Source organism: Vidua chalybeata, chromosome 5 (genome assembly GCF_026979565.1).
Source record: "Vidua chalybeata isolate OUT-0048 chromosome 5, bVidCha1 merged haplotype, whole genome shotgun sequence".
NCBI classification, from domain to species: Eukaryota; Metazoa; Chordata; class Aves; order Passeriformes; family Viduidae; genus Vidua; species Vidua chalybeata.
Window position 1 is genome coordinate 24,233,464 of NC_071534.1, and position 19,348 is coordinate 24,252,811.

Genomic DNA, 19,348 nt, shown 5'->3' on the forward strand with positions numbered 1-19,348 from the left:
CAAAAAAAACCAAAAAAAGTGGATTAGTTTATATCAGGACATTTTAATCCAGGATTGTTTTCATCCATTTGAATCTGTTCAAAGATGTATTTAAAATAGCCAAGGATCTTATCATACACTTTCAAGACCTACATGTAATTGCATTCTCCTACTCCAAACCTGTGTGTTTATCTGAGCCAAAGGTGTCTTCTAGCATATAATTCCTGTTCTAAAGTTTCTTTTTTATTTTGAAAATAAACCAAAACCAGATCGAATTACACAGAGGAACTTGCAACTGAATCACCCCACTAGAACAAATCTAAATTAACAGTAACTAAAAGGAACTCATAAAATTACAAAAATAAGGCTAATACTCAACTGATAAAAAGGTAATTGTGCCCTTTTATCTTTCCATGCATTGAAGTAATCTTCAGGATCTATGGGGTAAATCTTTGGCCATTTTTTTAACTGACTGAAGAGATTTCTTTGAGAGAGCGAAGTTATACAGTGATTTTCCCTTGTGATATGTTAGCTTGAAAATTGATATAATTTTATTTTTAAATAGAGGAGGAAGGGATGAGAGTTGTTTTTCCACTAATTACCTTGACAGTTTTGTCTTTGTGAGCTTACAGATCAACTTAATTATGATGTAGCATTTTATTATTACCAAATTAAACAACTAATAAATGAAAAGGACTCCTTTTTATGATATCAATCAAGCCTGTTGGCTCAGCAAATTTAAATAATCAGACTTAGCATTCTAAATAATTACAAATAAGTCACATAAATCAAAAATACTTCTAATGTCATTTCAGGAAATAAAGTCACATCACACTTATAAATACCAGCATTAAAAGCTTCACAGCAGAAGTCCACCACAGCAAAAATATCTAAGCAAATAAGCTTTGAGTTACTAGTTCAAATTCCAGAGAGTGCATGGTAATTATCTTGAAACCTGAAACAATACAGTAATAGATTGCTAATCTGAAGTCAGATGTCATACTTTCCCTTTAGTGTCTTTAAGATATACCTTAAATAAGGTGAAACGCATTTGATCTGCATTATATATATATGGGTATTTAGAGATTAAGAAATTATCAATCATCACAAAATAACCCAAAAAAAAAGAGACATACATTGCAAGGGAAAACCCCCTAAATTCTATGTCAAACATCAAGTAGGATTTCTTGTTTAATTTTTATTTCTAGCATCAGTCACTGAATAATCAATTCAAAGACAGGAGTCTTTGAAATATTCTCCTTGAATACACTCTTTGAAGTACAGAACTGGCTATAATTTGAAGGCCTAAAACACATGTAGAAAGTAGTCAAGACTGGCTTGAAACTCATGTGGTAATGATATTGTCAGGTAAATGGTATTTCAGTTCAGAATTTTCAGTTAATATTCTAGCATTTACTTGAAGGTTTTCAAGTCAAAAACTTGATAATATCCAGTCTTGGCTGTGTATCCAGATACAGATAAAAATGGGGACTTTTGAAAATAAGCTTGATTAAAACTAGGTCTTGGAAACATAATATACATGATCTAACATTAGCTGTTAGGAAATTGGAAACAAAAGAATGCACCTGTGTCCTAAGCAGTATTTTTCAAGGTATATAATGGTTCTGTAGCAAAAGAAAATACTGGCAGAAATATTTTTCAAAGAGTCTCTGTAAATCTCACCAGTGTCAAGTGAAATGTACAGATAAGGATACTGGCAATGAAACTAATCTTACACACTCTTTTTTGTATCAGTGATACAACCAGAACTAATATCACAGCTAAACTAAAATATATTCTCAAGGGCTCTAGGAAATAGAAGGTAGCTTAATGTCTGTTGCTTGAGAGAACGAGTGAAATCCTTTCATTTAGTTGTCTCTACAGTCTACTGTGTAAGTAATTTTGCAAAAGATGCTACAGAGACAGGGTTGAAAAGTCAGTGCAGTGCATTGGTGTGCTGGTTTTGAATGGGGTAGAGTTATTTTTCTTCACAGTGGTTGGTATTTGGGATTTGTGCTGAACACTGGCTTGATAGTGTAGAGATGTTTTTGTTATTGCTGAGCAGGGTTTACGCAGAGCCAAAGCCTTTGCTCCTTTTCATGAGGCTGGTGAGGAACTGGGGGGTGCACAGGAGGCTGGGAGCAGACAGAGCCAGAGCAGGTGACCCAAACTGACCAAAGGAATATTCCAGACCGTATGACATCATGCTCAGTGTATAAAGTGGAGGGAAGAGGGAGGAAGGGGGGATGTTTGGAGTGGTGGTGTTTGTCCTCCCAAGTCACCATCACGTGTGATGGGACCCTGCTCTCCTGGAGATGGTTCAACTCCTGCCTGCCCATGGAAAAGATGACTTAATTCTTTACTTGTGTGCACAGCTTTTGCTTTCCCTGTTAAACTGTCTGTATCTCCACCCATGGGTTTTCCAGCTTTCACCCAATTCTCTCCCTGATTCCACTGGTGGGAGGGTGAGCAAGGGTGTAGGTGGGGCTTGGCTGCTAGCTGGGGTTAAACCATGAAAATAGGGAATGATTCCAGGTTGATTTTTATGGAAACTAAGGACAAAATGCTAATCTCCCTGACATCAGCAATAAAATGTGTATTTAATCCGAAAGAACCTTCACCTTTAGCTGAAGACTTCATCCTCTGCAGCATGACTTCAATAATGAGTGGTAAAAATGTGCATGTCACTTCTGTCTGTATCAAACAGAAGACACCAAAACAGTGCAGATAAAACTGTATTTCAGGTGAAGGGATAAATTTCTCCTTGATTTCTAGTGAACTTCTCAATTAAGGTTGGTTCTAATGGCTCTTTGTATTGCACTCAAGTTCTGGGCAAAGTTCTCACACACTAAATGAAATTTCTGAGTTCTTTAAATTGCTCTTCAGATAATTAAGCATTTTTGTTGCTGCAGAAAATTCAGCAGCAACTCAAGGCTGAGAGACTCATTATATGGTAATAAAACTGATGAAATTATTATTTAAAACTCCTAATATCCAGAATCTTGGAAATCTAGGAAAGAACAAACCAAGTGCAGGTTTGACACTTGCTCAAGTATGGCTTTTAAGTCACAGATTAGAACCAAGCACTCTAAAAAGGAATTATTCAATTTCAAATCTAAAAACTATAAAATTTACCTTAAAGTGTCATTTGAAATGGTCAGCTAAAATATACTACAGCACTATGACCCTACTGAATAGGAGGAATACATTATGGAACTAATGTATTCCACACGTTTACAATATTTTCTTTTTCAAATGCAAAAAAACTCCCAAGAAGCCCTAAAAACAAATAAAAAATTATCATACTTTCCGGTTTTTGAGGTAGAGGTAATTTCTGAAGAATTGCCAAGATGTTCTCTAGGTTTTTTTGCTGGTGCTGCACTTTAGCAACAGAAGTAAAAATGATTCTTCAACAGTTTAGTGGAAAATCAATTATAAATTATGTGAGGTACCTCCAAAATTTTCCACAGGAATGGGAACATATCCATTCATTTTCTGTAAAACAAAATGGAAAAGTTTCCTGCAAATTTCTTCCAATTTTTCACCTCGATTTTAAACTAGACTCTATGATATTCTTATTTCATTTGGGCTTAAGGCATCTTTTAATGAGACAGTTTTGTTTGGTTTTCATGTGATGTTTTCCCACTTTACTTAGGTGGTAATTTTACTTAAGTAACGCCCATGAAATCTATTACCTTCAGTCTTCCTGAAATTGGGTTATCCTTAGCACTGAATACCGTAGAGAGGTTTTGGATATCTGGACACCACAGGTTGTTTGAATAGTTATTCAAAATTAAAAAAAAAAAAAAATCAACAGATTTAATGTAGTGTTTGTTGGTCTTTTGATGTGTGATGAAGGCCAGAAAGAAGAAGGTGAGAATTTTGTATTTCAAATTGCCAGAGAAGTAGAAAAGTCTGGAAATATGGAATAAATTTATGTGCCTTGTCTGCCTGAAGAAATAGTACTCATTCAGGTAATCTCAATATCTATTTTATGAACATTCATAGCCCTCTTCAAAAAGTCCAGTTCAGTTGTAATTGGAGTCCATTTAAGCAAACAACAACAAAAAAATTAAATTACTTCCTGCTTAAAAATAAGCTTCCATTTTTCTAATTTACCAAAAACAAACAAACAAACAAACAAACAAACAAAAAAACTAGCCCAAACAAAGAAACAAACAAAAAACCCATATTATTAAAAGCCCTGTTGTTTTTTTTTTTTTGGTTTTTTTTTTTTTACACAGGAATGTAAAAGAACATTTTAAATACAAAGCAGGAGCAAATTAGAGGGCTTCCTCCCCCTCCATTGATCAAACATAGATTTAGACTTTGTATGTCATAGACATGAAACCAGAAAAAATCCATGCTGTTTATATGCCAAATGACTTTGTATTTAGAAAATTAAGCATTTGCCTTGACAGGTCATTCACTTCAAGTGTCAAGAAAAGGAAGCAATTGCCCTTGGGGTTTAACATAATTGATTCAAAAGCAATTCTCCAAATCACAGGAAAATCAGCCTGCATTCTAGGCCATGAAGGTAGCATAATCTTCCCGGGTGGTAGCCTACTCTTACAGCTTCAAGTCTTCAGGGGCTGAAGAGTATCAGCTGTCACCATCAGCTCATTGCCTCCACTAGCAAAAGTTAACAGAATCCTTTGGCTCAGGTTTAATTTACTGCACCTATTCCTTGTCTGGTGTAAAAACTGTGTTTTACAATGCCATCTTCAAAGCTCATTGTTTTTTGAATTCTTACGCTTCGGGTGGCTTCAGTAATATTCTTCCAACACATGTATCTTAATTCTTGTTTTGAAGAGAACAAAAGTCAGGGATCTGCCTTTCTTCAGAAATTAAAAGGAAAAAAAAAAAAAAAAAAAAAAAGAAAGCAGCAGCTCTTATTAACTCCAGACAGAATAAAAACAACCCTTTTGCCTAGACGTCTCAAAATGATGCTATGTCTTAAAGGTCCTTCTCCAGATCATCTTTCATATTCCACCTTTTCTATACTTACATATTGCTAAATCTTTGATCCAGGCCCACATCATCTCATCTAGGGATTCGCTTTATCCAACTGTGGCCTGCTAAAAATTTATCTGATCTAAACTACTTGTTTTTGCTGTCTATATATAGTTAGGGTATATAAATTGATATGTTCAGAGACAGATTTACCCCAGCCCAGAACATAGGTCTCAGATGGCAAAGACACACACAGAGCCTGGATGTGAAGGTCTGGACTCAAGCCCAACCCAAAGGTTGTGCCTGGGTTCTGGGACTGAGTAAACAGATTAGCATTATTTCTACTGATTAGAAAGAAGGCAAAAGGGATTAACGGGGAAAAGATTAAGTTTTAATTTATCCATATCAGATTTGAGGTAACATCTGGAAACAGGTAGAGTAAGACAGTAATTAAAGTCAGTAAAGTGAAGCACATTCTAAAATATCTACTTGGAGTGTGACCTTAATACTATTTAAGTCTAGCACTATTTTGCAAATTCAATGTTTATTTTCATATAAAAATCATATGGAAATATTATAATAAGTATGATCACTATCCAAAGGACAACTACCACAACACAGCTCTCTCCTCCCGTTCTTTTCTATTGATGTCCAATGCCCTTTTTAACATCTAGAAAACAAATTCATGTGGCTTTCAGGAAAACAATGTTTTGGTTCTCTGCTAGGCAACAATATACATAGTTTCTCTCAATGGTTTTCTTTTTTATTTAATCATTGTCACTGGCATGTCTCCTGTGTCCTACCACTGAAACTGCATCATTAAGCTGGAAAAGGTCAACCATAAAGTAAAATTTTAAACTGAGTTAAGCACCGTTCAGTTATACTATTCTATAAAAAAATGTGAGAGACATTGAGCACACTGAAGACCTATCTAACCTTTCTTTAATCTTTCCTCTTTACAAAACTCTCACAGACTGGTGGGTCCCAGAGGGTCTCTGTTACAGTTTCTGTGTTTATTGCACCTCTAATCCATTGTGTCTCTTTCAGTGGTCCTAGTTAAGTCTTAAAATCTTGAAATGACAATATTTTGATAATAAGACACTTATTTTCCCTCCATCCAGGAGGAGATTGAGCCAGTGGGTCTTGGAGACGATCTACGCAAGACTGACTTCATGGAGGAACTTCTACCCGTGCTGTCCCTGGGACAACATCAGGACTGGTAAGTGCAGAGTCATATGCAAGTGTGTTAATAATCTACACAGAACAATAAAAGCTTCTGAGACAACAATTCAGGAAGCAATGAAGATCTGTGCAGATCTAGTTTATCCAGCAGCCAATCATTGTCAACATGAGGAGCCCAGAAAGAAGTATCAGAGACCCTTTTTAAATTCAGGCCTTTCCATCTGTCTCTTTGTTTAACGCAGATCCTTGTTATACAATATTGCATCCACAAGTGTTGGTACAGACAGTTGTAAGACCATGATCTGCTGGACCTCTTTATTCCAATCAGATCAGCATGAGTTATTTCTCAGAGAAAAAATTCTATGGATCAGCCTTGGCACCTGAGGTTAATCACCCCGAAAACCTCCCTGAGTCCATGAACTTTCCCCAGTAACCTTAGTACCAGTAGAAAATGTTCCTTTGCCACCTTTTTTTTACGCAGGAAGATAGTTCCTGGAAATCTCAGAAATATTTGCTAAGCTTTACAGAATTAGTATGATGCTCTTCAAAATTCCTGCTTTCAAATAAATGCAAAGCAATTTTTTTTGCTTAATTTTTCAGTATATAAAGCTCCATGAACTGCAAGACAAAGCCTAATTCTAGAATAGCTTCATTACTAGAAGAATTTTAGTAAAATTACTTTATCAATATACTACATTACAGTAGTATTGCTAATTTATTATAGTATACACTAAAGATTTTTCCCAGAAAATATTAATTTGGAATGCTGTGTAGGGTGTTAATTCATGATTGTTCATAGACTCTGTATTGAACATACTTACCTCTGTCTGAATTTATCCCCAGAAAAGCAAATGGGAAGGCTGAAGGCTTAAAGTTCATTCTCTCTGTAATGCAGAGCATCTCCCCTGAAATCAAGAGAATTTTGTGTAAGCACTGAGTTACTTATTTATTTCTTAAACTTATTTTCTTAAAAATATATTTCTTAAAGATTAAACAGATAAAAGATTAAAATTAAAGATTAAAATCTATTTCTTACAGATTTTCTTAAAAATATGTTTCTTAAAGAATATATTTCTTTTGTTTTCAAGTGGAAGGCATAGTAAAGATGACTTTTGGCCATTCTCCATAAGGCTAACACTCTTTCAGCTTCTCAGCTTCTTTAAGTGAGGGAAAATCTAGCCTTCTGTTTATGTGACAGTGATGATTATTGCTTAATTATCCAATTTATCAAATAACTGCAGACAGCCTCAAAACAGGCAAATTCTAACCAATTCCCAAATCATATAATCAGCATAATGCCCATCATTGCAAATCCTATAGGATTATATCCTATTGATTTTTGGATTAAATGGAAACCAATCCAATGGTATTCTCTTGTCAAAATAAATAGGCAGAGATACTTCCAAGTAATTTTTCCCCCAACACTTACATTTTCTTTTAATTCTTCCAAGGAAGAAGGACCAAACTGAAAATGGTTTTGTTCTGAATCAGGTACCAAAATCAGAGTTCCCAAGCTAAATAAAAATTTCTCCCATATAAGCTAGATATTGAAAAAAATCTTGTTCTAGATAGACACACTCTCTAAGGCAACTGCTTACTTTATTCATCCCTAATAAAGAAATGTAATAAAAATTCCAGCATTCTACATAATGACACTTACATAAATCAGGCTGGATTCTACCCTAAAGCTAAAATAAAATAAGTCCCAGAAGGAAAAAAAAAAAACACAAACCAGAACATATACGAACATATACATCAATCAATAGTGAAAAATCTCCTTAGTTTCCAAAGTCTACCTTAGAAGCTATGGATATTAATTGGTTTCTCCTAATAAAGCTAGATATTTCTTTTAAACTCAATAAGAACTGTGAATTTCCTAAAAATACTTATATAATATACCAGAAAAGGTTGAGGAAAAACTAAAATCCCCGTGAGTGAAATTTAATAGATTGCAGTTGGTTGCTCCAAACTGTTTGTGGTCAAAAGCATTTTAAAAGCACAGTGTTATTTCACCATGATTAAGTCAGGTTTTCTTTCCTTTGTTGGTTTTTGTTTGTTGTTTTTTATGGTTTTGTTTGTCTGTTTGTTTTGGGTTTTGTTTTGGTTTGTGTTATTTTTGGTTTGGTTTTGTTTTGTTGGAGGGTTTTCGGGGGGGGGGGGGGGGGGAGGGGATTTAAAAATCTCTAGTGTAATTTTTTACCAGGAATTGTCACCTTTAACAAGTCTTACATTAACCCAAATGCCAGATGTTAATTTCTCTAAACTGTTTTTGTGTGCCTGCCTTTCCTCAAACACCATGGCAGCCATAAGCCCAGTTTCAGGGGTGCTGAGCACCCAAAGCTCCAGTTAAATCAGGGGTGGCTGTGGACACTGGGTGGCCTTTAAAAACAAGTTATAACGCGATGATGCTGACATAGAGAGAGAAGCCCTGGAAGTTCCTAGCTCAGAGAACGCCCATTGACTCATCCGGTATTTCCATACATGAAAGATTGGAAAACTGCTTTCTATTCTCAAATCTTACAAGGTTCCTGGACTACATTCAGCCTTATTATGAATTCTCTTAGTTTCCATCTCCCAAATACACTTATGCATTTTAAAGTAAATTAAAACTAACCTCTGTGGTTTTGTGCACTTATGTGTGTCCATACATAGACACACACATTCCTCTCTACTGTACTGTATTTTGAGGGCGCAAACAAACTCCTTCTGCTACTTAGAGACAGAGATCAGCCCAAAAGAATGGAAACAAGATGAAAAAAGAGATGATCTGTTCCCTGGAGATGCAGCAAGACAATGACCTTAGAACTATTCACTGGCCACAATATCACCACTGTCATTTTGATGAGATTTTTTAACTTTGAAAATTTGGGAAGATGTCCCTTTTACCAGAACATTGCCCTGTTTTTGACAAATTCACAGTCTTGTGAACTTTTGCTGTTTCTGCAAAACTATACAGATGAAAAACTTAAGTAATAGCGTTTACACCAATTACTAGAAAAATACTGTTTCAGCCTGGGATTTCAAGAACCCTGTGCACAGTTCTGCTAGCCACCAAAAAGGAAGGAAGGTGGAAGAAATAGGCTATATGGTTCACCATGACAATCTTCAAATGTATTTAAAATGCTCCCCCCGCAAAAAAAAAAAAAAAAAAAAAAACAAAACCAAAAACAAACAAACAAAAAAAAAAAAAACCCAAACCAAAAAAAGCCCCACCAAAACAACTCCTTTGCATTGTCAGGAAAGTACAAGTGATATAAGGGGTAAGTGTGTGGATCTTATCACAGGTGAGAAAAACTGGGGTCCAATAAGATGACAAAAAATTAACACTTAATCTGCCAAATGCCAAAATTTCCCAGCTGATTTTCAAGAGTAAAAAGGTATTTTTTCTCCTTCTTGTTAAAGATGTTCTTCAAAGTGAAAGCTACGTCAGAGAACAAAGGAAGAGAAAGTTTATATGGGTTTAGTTTAATGGAGGAAACACTTAAGACAGCTGCAAAAATGAAGTCTTCTTAAGTGCTCCTTAATGAAATTAGACAGAATTGAACTGAGACGCAAATCTGTGTAAAAGGGATTTTTTCATGCACATATAGACCTTACACAGTGTTCTGAGCAATCCCTTCTAGACAGTGGCTGGCAGAGGTAGTGTCTTCTAGAACTTGATTTTGACCATTCTGCATAAGGCTAAAGCTGTTTCAGCTTCTCAGCTTCTTGAAGTGGGAGAAAATCTGTTCTTCCATTTATGGCACAGTGATGAATATTGCTTAATTATTTAATGTATAAAATTAAAAAATAATGGCAGATAGCCTTAAAAGAGACAGATTCGAACAAATTCAATACTCATCACAATGCCCACCATTGCAAATTATATCCTATCATTTTTTGCATTAAGTACAAAACAAGCCTAACAGTATTCTCCTGGCAAAACAAAGGTACAAAGGCCTGAAAATCACAGGCTGTAAAATTGCTTCTCTCAAACTGCTTTGAAATGTTGAATAACACCTTTCTGACAATATAAAGAACCAAGCAAATGGCAAACAACAGCTGTCTGTCCAAAAATAAGTCAGCATCTACTGACTTCCTGGATATACAACAAAAGCTTTTGAATTACAGAAGTGATGTCAGCAAAGTTTTTTGATCAGACAGGGAGCAGATCAGCTGTTCAAGATTTTTTTCTGACCTCTTTGTCTTTGGAATTCTTCCTCTTGCCCAGCTTCTCTCTGAGGCTGTATGAGTGAGAATGATACAGTTCATTCAGTGGTAAAGAAAAATGACAGGAACATACTCTCAGAAGGCTGGGCAAGGTGAGACTGCTGATTCAGTGACATCCCCCACTCATGTTGCATTGAAGGGACCATAGGATCACACTCTCAGAAGAAAATGTATGGCATGACGGTGGGGTAACCCTTGGGTTTGGAACTTTCTGTTGCCTGCTTGTATAGGAACACAAGCTGTACCCATGGATTCTTCAAGATCTTGTCTTCTACAATTTTCCTTCCACTGATCCCCTCGTTCATTTCCTACCAGAGGTTTCTCCATTCCTTTGTTTCTCATGACTCTAGATTCTATAAATGCAGGATATGATCCATCAGCTTCCTCCTCAAAGAAGAAGCATGTGAGTTCACACATACTTTACTCTACAAGAAATCAGTGCTACTCAGAATTGGTGTGACTAGGATTTTTCTTTTAATTAACACTTGTGTACACATGGGGGAGGAATAGCATTCTGATGAAAGTGATTTGACTTCCAGCAATACTCTTCAACTCTGTGACCTGAGAAGTCATTAGGAGGCAGGACTTCACATCAACAACTGCACATGGACTTATCTTGTTATGTGGTGCAACATTACTCAGACAACCAAGGACTATGGCTTTAATATGAAGATATTAAATAGTACTTACTGGTGAGATAGGCAGATTTTGGTCGATGTGAATGCAGTCTGTAGCATAAAAATATTTGAGCATAGAATAATTATCACATCAACCAAGGAAAATCAAATTAAAAGACAAGAAAAAAAATTCTGGTGAAAAAATCACACCTTTTTTTCACTAAACACAGGTCTTTCATATGAGTAAAACAGAAAGCAGAAAAGTACAAGGAGATTTTTGTTAATTTGTTCACCTTCAACATTCAGGAGGACAAATAGTCTACAAGTTGGATGTGGTATTGACATAAGAGGTATCATTCTAATTGAAGTGGAACACTGAACTTTTATTGGAGAGCAAGAGTGATGAGTGCCGAATGGTGACTTTCTGTTTAAAATATTTGGAAGACAGGCTCACACTATGACCTGCTTCCAGTTTCCAGTGGTATTAGGGATGAAGCCAGTATAAATCCAGTTGTCACAAAAGAAAAAGTTATAGTATATATTAAACCACAAAAAAATACTTTCAAATAACATTAAGGGTATGACTTAAGCCCACAAAAGCCAGGAAATTCAGAGTTAGGGCTGCAACTCTGTCCTCAACTCACCCCATTTTGTTTAGGTACTGTAGTAGATATGAAGAGAGCTACCTGAAGCATGATGGAATTGGTTTACAAGGGATGGCCCAAAATTTGGTATTTATCTGTGCTGTGTAGGGTTTGCTTGTTACACTAGAGCTGACAAGGCTGTATCATGGAGTGGAAAAGTATATGACAAATAAACCTCTTCATTAAATGTTAATAATATACATCCCTTTACCTGATTAACTTTGGAATCCATGTTTCTGGACTTCAGACTGGTGATTTCTTTTGGAGATGTCTACTGGGACTCATAGGATTGGTGGACTAACCTGTGTCACATACACAACTCTGGACTGAGTGATCACAGTGACTGATACCTGAATATGCTAAAAAATGAAGCAAAAACACCAGTGAAGCAAAGTGGATTGATAATTAGCAATGAATCTCTAGTGGAAAATATGTGACCATCTGGTGAAAGTGATGAGATTCAACAAAAAGGACACTTGAGAAAAAAACAACCCATTAAGATATGAGCTCAAGAAGCAACTTGAAGTAGAAAATTAGCTACAAAAGTGAGTTGAAGGAGACTTTTCTCTGATACCCAAGAACAATATGACTTGTATCAGTTTGAGTGGAAGGTGTAAATAAAGAGAAACAGAGAAACACATGCATGCGTTTTATTTAGCTATAACTGTGTCTTAGGCTCACTAAAGCAAAGAGCGACTGCTTTCTGGAACACCTAAAGATTTTGTATGTTTGCTATCACAAGCTTAAAAATATTCAGTGTTTTTACCAACTGGATTTTGGCCAACCTTTAAATCGTCCTAGTAAATATTATAAATAATTCTTGCATCCCTGCAAATATGCATACTTCATTAGTTTGTGTTCAACATGTATTATATTCTGAGGTGCAGTTACATGGACAAATGTACCTTTATGCTGACTTAAGGGCATCTACTCAAGGTTTTCCTAAGTATTGTTAAGTATAGTGATTTGCAATTTCTCCACACTCTTAATAATGTAACCAAAAAAAAATGTACAGTGGACTTTGGTTTCATATTCTACACTATTTTTAAGGAAGTGGATAACAACTGCTTTGGGTCCCGTAGATATCCTGGCACTGCAAATCCCTTCAATCCCTCCACTGCATTGCACAAGAGCAATGATCAGGGACTTCATTCACAGCAGAATCATGGGGTGTCTGGTCCCCAAAGTTCACTCAGGTATTGACTCGTGCTTTCCAAAAATTCACACCTTGAGTTACTTTAAGGTTTCCCAAGTATTTCAAAGAGCTGGAATGGGTCTAGAATTTGCAATGATTTTCACAACTTGCTGAGTTTTAATTCCATGTTTCTTCATGTGAAAAATCCAGCAATCTGTGATTCCATTCCTATTTTTCACCAGTCATGCCAAATAGCTCCATACTTCTTGGGTTTTACTTTATGTTTCAATTCCAAGATATGGCATAGAGATTTAGTAAATGAAATACACTTTTTAAAATCTCTCAATGCTAAGCTGAAATTGTGGTATTTACTACCATTCCAAAGCACATGCCCAAGGTTTGATTTTCTCAGTCCTTGAACAAACCAAATTCTTGTAAATATGCTGCCATCTATTTATTAAAATAACATAAATGAACTGACAACTTTACTTTAGCTGGTGTTCTCTCACCCATGCTCAGAGTGAAAATGATGGAAGTACAAAGTTGATATAATTCTCCCATTCACATTTAGAGACAAAGAATGAAACCTACTTTCCCCATAAATCCAGATTAATTCAGTTTTCAGAGCTAGACTGAACAGTTGCTGAAGAACTGGATGTTTTTTTTTTTTTCATTTAAGCCTACAGGTTTGAATCAGATCAAAAGCAAAGAAAGGCTGAAATAGGCAGACTTTACACAGTTCCACTCCAAAGAAAAGTTTGCTCCATATTTGCTGGAAATCCAGCCTTTTTTGCCAAAACGATTTGTAGTCCTTGTTAAAATCTATGAATTGGAGTCCATTCACCAGAAGTTTCGTAATATTAAACACACACCACAAGAGATATACTTTTTAACAGCAATCTGCATTACTGTCATATAGACAATCAAGTTTCCATATACCAACTGAAACTATGACATTTTATGTTTGTCTTGTCAGCCAGCCTCCTTCACATGCAAGGCAATATAACCTTTCTCCTACTTTTTTCTTGAGACTTGAGCTGGGTTTTATTAATTTGACTGACTGTCTGAGAGGACACACCAAGTCAGCTACCAAGACTTAAAAAAGCTTCTGTAATTCAACCTGTGCCTGAACATTCCTGCTGGATGACCTTATATTTGCTTTGAGCTGAGGACATCCTCCATGCTGTAACTGTTGCTCTGCTGGTGCAATATGCCTTGTTGAACTAATGTGACTTTGTTGTGAGCCCTCAGCCCAGCTCGTACAAGGCAATGTTTTTGTGAAATCACAGGCACAGGTGTTCTTGGAAAACAGACTTGAGTTCAATTCCTTATGAAGAGATTTTCATATGCAGCAAACTTAATTTAAATTAATGTGACACCCTCTGAACACAAAAATATCGGAACTTTTAACTTTAATCACTAACTTAAGGGAAGAAAATGAACAGGAGTTATCTTGCAATAGCATATTCTGAAATAATACAAAGCAAATTCATTTAACTCAGGACAGTGTTCTCACCTGCCACCTAAAACTGTTGAATTCAGAGTTCCTTACAAGCCCTAAATACAACCAATGTTCCTTGAAAGGGCTGCAAATATTTTGAACAAGCCATGACCCAGTTTTCAGCACAGTTGAGCCAAACTATTTTTGCTGTTTAAATAAAAATAACAAAAACGCACATTTTTGCATAGTTTCAGCACAAAATTCAGGGGGCAGAAAGGGAAGAACTGTGGGCTGAGATGAGTTTCACTTTACAGTTTTGGAACAACCAAAATTCAGAGCTAAATGGGCATGGTGAGTGCATAGAACCACAGGAACCAAAACCAAAGAAAAGGTTGGGATTGAATGTTATTACAGCTTTTATATCTATCATGGTAGCTAGGTACTATCTGGCCTCTATGGCAACAGAATTTGGATCATTCATTTTGGAGTGATTTTTACATGTGATTCTCACCATTGAGGCCACTACTAGCATAGTGGGTGTAATTCTTGATGTCCAGACTTAAAACAAAGATGTTAAAAATTTGTGCAGGGCTCAGGAAAGCAAAGAATGAATCATAGCATGGAAAATTAGTCATAGAATGACAGAATAGAACAGCTCAGTCTAGTCAATTTGTCCAAGGATAACTAGATGACCTGATAATAGCTTATTAGTGATTAAATAAAAATAGTTTTGGTAGTGGTTTTGTTTTTTGGCTTTTTTTTTTTTTAATTAAAGAAGATAAATATCAAGAACAAACAACTGGAAATTGAAGCCTGACAAATTGAGAACAAAAATAAGGTGCATGTTTTGGATTATCAAGATAAAAACAAATAACTCACGAGTGTTATGGTGAAGTCATTCACCACTTTAAGTCATTGAATGAAAAACAAGTGTCTTTAACTGTTTTTCCTAAATCCATCAAAAGGGGCTTAACACTAAGGTTATTAAGACAAGATTTAGAATAAGATTGTGATAACCTCAGTCACAAGACATGAAAAACAGAATGGAAATATTTCCATAAATGTCAGTACATGAGATCAACAGATGACAATTCAAGCTGAAATTTTCTATTTTTCTGAAATTTATAATGTTTTGGGTTTTTTCTCATTCTGATCTAAATTCCATCAAAGTTAATGCTACTTTCCCTTCTAACTTAAAAATGCATAGTGTAAAATAAATTTGAGGACTTCTGGAAGTCTTTCCCTTATTGCCACAAAAGCTGTCAACTACCAAGAATCTGGCTGCTTTTCTCCTTTAAATCATTTTCATAATAAATTCTTTAAAAAATAAAAATGTTAATAATAGTTCTCACATCAGGTGCTTTTGCTTTGAGAACCAAGCAACCATGCATGCAGCCAGACTAGAAGCCTTACAAAACAGTCTCTTATGCCCTATTTCTTGCAGCATTATTTCTTTCTTCCAGAAATGTTACAGAACATATTGCTAACTGACTGTCATAAACAGAAGAGGAGGGAGAGCCCCCTGTTTTATCCATCTGTAAATTGCAACCATCCTTGAATGCAACACAACGAAGTTTCCTAGTAGTTTGCTTATCTGAAATTACAGTGAATTTGAGGCAGTTAGTTGGATTAGCAAAAGCAATCATCTTGCAAGAGCATGTAAGTAATTTCCAAATAGATATTGTTTTACTGAAAAAAAGTCCAAAATTTTACTCTTGCTCTCCCAGGATGCAGCAGGATAACTCAAAACCAAAGCCTCAGCTAGTATAGAAGTACCCTGCTCCACCACCAGCTGAGAATATTAAATCAAAGTGAAGCTAGAACATAAAAATGGTTTTAGAAGAGGGTTTTTAGTGACACATTTTTAGACTCAGCTCCTCAGGATTAAGATGTTTTCCCTGTGTGTCATGCAATAAGACTAACTAAGCTACCAGAGGTTAACATGGGACGATTCAATTTATGCAGTCAACTGAACAAAAGTTCCTCTCAAATTAGTGGGAGTTCTGCTCAGTTGAGGGACTCAGAATTTGGCCCAGCAATTAAGTTATTCATTTTTAGCCCTGAGCATTCCTCTTCCTCAGTGGAGTGTGCCAAGAAAACTAAAAAACTGAACAGCACAGAAGTAGTATTAAACTTTAACAATGCTTAGCACTGACACAGGGGGGAATATCAGAGCTATTTAGAAACAATGGCATGATCTCCAACTAAAGCCAGAGAATTCGCAGGATATGAAATGCACATATGTGCTTTTCATTGGGATCATCCCTTGTTTTCATATGCTGAAGCTCTTCTCATGCCTCATGCTCCCTTGCATAGAACTTAACCTGACCACTTAAATCTCTCTGAAGCTACTGTTAGTTACCTGACAAAGGCTGTAAATGCCCAGCTGGAAAGTGTGCTGTCTAATTCTTATGTATTACTCAATTGAAGTTAACACATATCTACTGTTTATATTTAAAGCATAATTTCATTGAACTGTATTATAACTGTACTTGCTTTGGCCTCAATTTGACAAATATTTAATATCTGTCCAATTTTCATTGTGTAGCTAGATCTCTGATTTCAGTTAACACCAAACAAAGCATGACAATACCACTGTACAGAGTGGCATTCATCAGATTTAGCTTTAAAACAAACAAAAATACTTACAAAGGATTTATATTTTGCAAGGATTATTTAATCCCAAAATTTGGGGCTTTTAAAAATATTTTCTCTTTTTTAAAATAATTTCAAGATATTTGCATGTAGCAGTACAACAGCATACTTGATTGACTTACATGTACTTGCCTGTTAATTTTTTCCTCCACTTAAAATGTAGGGAGACACTACTAATTTAATTTTCCCAGGCAAATCTGTTGGTTTTTTGGTTTTTTTTACATAGGCCTGTATAACCTTGAAATTCAGAGAAATATACTGACTTTGTAGAGGAACAGTGTAAATTCCCACCTGAGATCTCTCTTTCACAGAAAATGTAGCATGGATGATGATCCTTTAGGGATTATCTTAATGGTAATTCTCACTTTCAAGTGCTTGACTTTGAATCCATAATTACATTTTTAAAATAGAAAAACAGGGAAATGGCAACATCCATAACATTGCACTGTTCTGATAGCCATGAGTCACAGATGGGGCTGATACACCCTGCTGCATGGCACAGACCTCTGCTGTTTAGAAGAGCAACTGAGTTGGTCATTGATTGCTCCTACTGGTTGTTCTTGCCTTCAGCTCCATTTATTCCCAGCTGCATTATGAATTTGCCAACCAATTTCAGTCTCTCTGGCCCAGTCTCCAGAATCACTGAATTTTTTTAGTTGGAAAGGGTCTTAAAGATGATCTAGTTCCATGCCCCTGTCTTTGGAAAGGACACCTTCCACTAGATCACCTCAAACTGATCTTGAACATTTCTAGGGATGAGGCATCCACAGCTCCTCTGGGCAATGTGTTCATGCACTCAAAGTGAAGAATTTATTCTTTAATTACCCTCAACATGGACACTACAGCTCCAAGTAAGCCAGAAGGTCTGAACTGAAGGGTACAGCAGTGTTGCACTGGTAAGACTCAGACAATGGGCACAAACGTTAACATGGATACTCCCATAAGGGAACCTTATCTTTTTGTTCTCCTTTCCTAACCAGTCCTTGAGCTTACCAGGTTAGATGGTGAGGCTTTTTGATTGGCTTAATTTCAGATAGCAATGTATATGATGTCACGTGACTATTCCCCTGCAGAGAATTAATTTTTTTTATTTACTTGATACAGCAAGGTGAGCATTTCTAGAGCATGATTAATCCTAATGACAGATTACTTAAAGAGGCCCCAACCGAATAATCCCAATAACTTTTTATTGATGATTAAAGGGAGTCTAGGTGGTCAGGTCAGTTTCCAAATTTTACATTACAGATATTTAAAATAAAATTAATTCCATCCTCGACAGCAAAATTAAATATGCAAATCAGGTGATCCATAACACAATAAAGGAAATACAGGCATACAACAAAATTCCTATGAATATCCCTAATAATTTTTAAGTAGCAGATAAATATCTCAAGTAGCATGTTCAAAAGTTGTTGACATTCACCAACCATGTCTTATTCACTGATCTCTATACTGAGAGGCTGCCGACTGAATTTAAAGATTATATATCATCAATGGAAAGGTGAGGAGGACATGACTGCTAGCACTAATTAAAGATAATTCCAGCTGCTGCCTGTATGAGCTAACATCCCCTGTTCCTGCCATAGGTAAGCAACCTTACTCCCACTTCTGTGCTACCATCTTCATGGATACAGTGTTAGGAAACTAATTCAGCTGAAAAGTTAGTAGTTGTCATCTGGATTAGTTATTTCAAAGTCAAGAAGCAGGAATATGCCACCATTGTCTGGGGATAGGTGAGGTCACCACTTTTGGGAGAAGCATCTACTTAGATCATCTTCAAGTGATTGTGAAAGCACAACCTTAGCTGCATGCAGAGTTAATTCTCATTATCTTCTGCATTGCCACAGCGTGTAACCACTCATTCTCAGATTCCTGCTAAAATGCAATGCAAAGCTCAACACTGAGTGTCATTTTTTAGTGTCTGAGAAGTCATCTGACAACAGGGGAAAGACCAAAAGAGCACTGAAGAGGCAAAAGACTTAGTGTTCAAGAGTAAACAGAATCAGACCAGTGGAAAACTTCATTTTTAAGTGGGAAAAAGTTAAGTGAAGAAAACCTGCTTCCAGAACATCTCAGAATGTCCTGAAAACTTTGTTCAAAACAGAAAGAAAGCAGACATCCAACATAAAGATCCCCTTTTGACAAATGTTCTATTCCTGTTACAAAACACAGGGATTCAGATGTCACTAAAATAGTTGCAATTTTTCTTCTAAGTTTCTTAGAAATTTTCTCAGAAAATCCTATTTGAGGTGGACACATATAAATGAAATGTTTCTTTACATAGTTAAATTTTAGCTACTGAAAACAGGACCTTATAATGAGATACATCTGAAATCTGTAATAGTAGGCAGTTTCTTCAGTACCAATAATAATAATGCTTTTATTGTGGAAACCTGTGTGTGAAAACTCTGGTGTGGAAGAGAAAACCAGGCTGTGCAGCAGACACTGACTTTTTAAGTCTTCTTTCTGTAGGTGCTACATAAGCATGTATAAAATATATATACCGAGTGCTATACAGTAATAATAAAAAATA

General features: G+C 35.9%; 1 long non-coding RNA gene across 4 annotated transcripts in view; it reads right to left on the bottom strand.

Moving 5' to 3' along the window:
* Nucleotides 1-758: 758 nt before the first annotated feature.
* Nucleotides 759-19,348, bottom strand: part of LOC128787862 (uncharacterized) — a 108,033-nt gene continuing 89,443 nt past the window's right edge. For 3 of the 4 annotated variants that reach the window (XR_008430876.1, XR_008430878.1, XR_008430875.1), the window contains 2 exons: nt 6,936-7,019; nt 4,258-4,817 (listed from right to left, as the gene is read on the bottom strand). This is a non-coding gene — a long non-coding RNA (uncharacterized LOC128787862). Of the gene's footprint in view, nt 3,475-4,257; nt 4,818-6,935; nt 7,020-19,348 lie in introns of those variants that run through there. The other variant, XR_008430877.1, reaches the window with a different exon arrangement.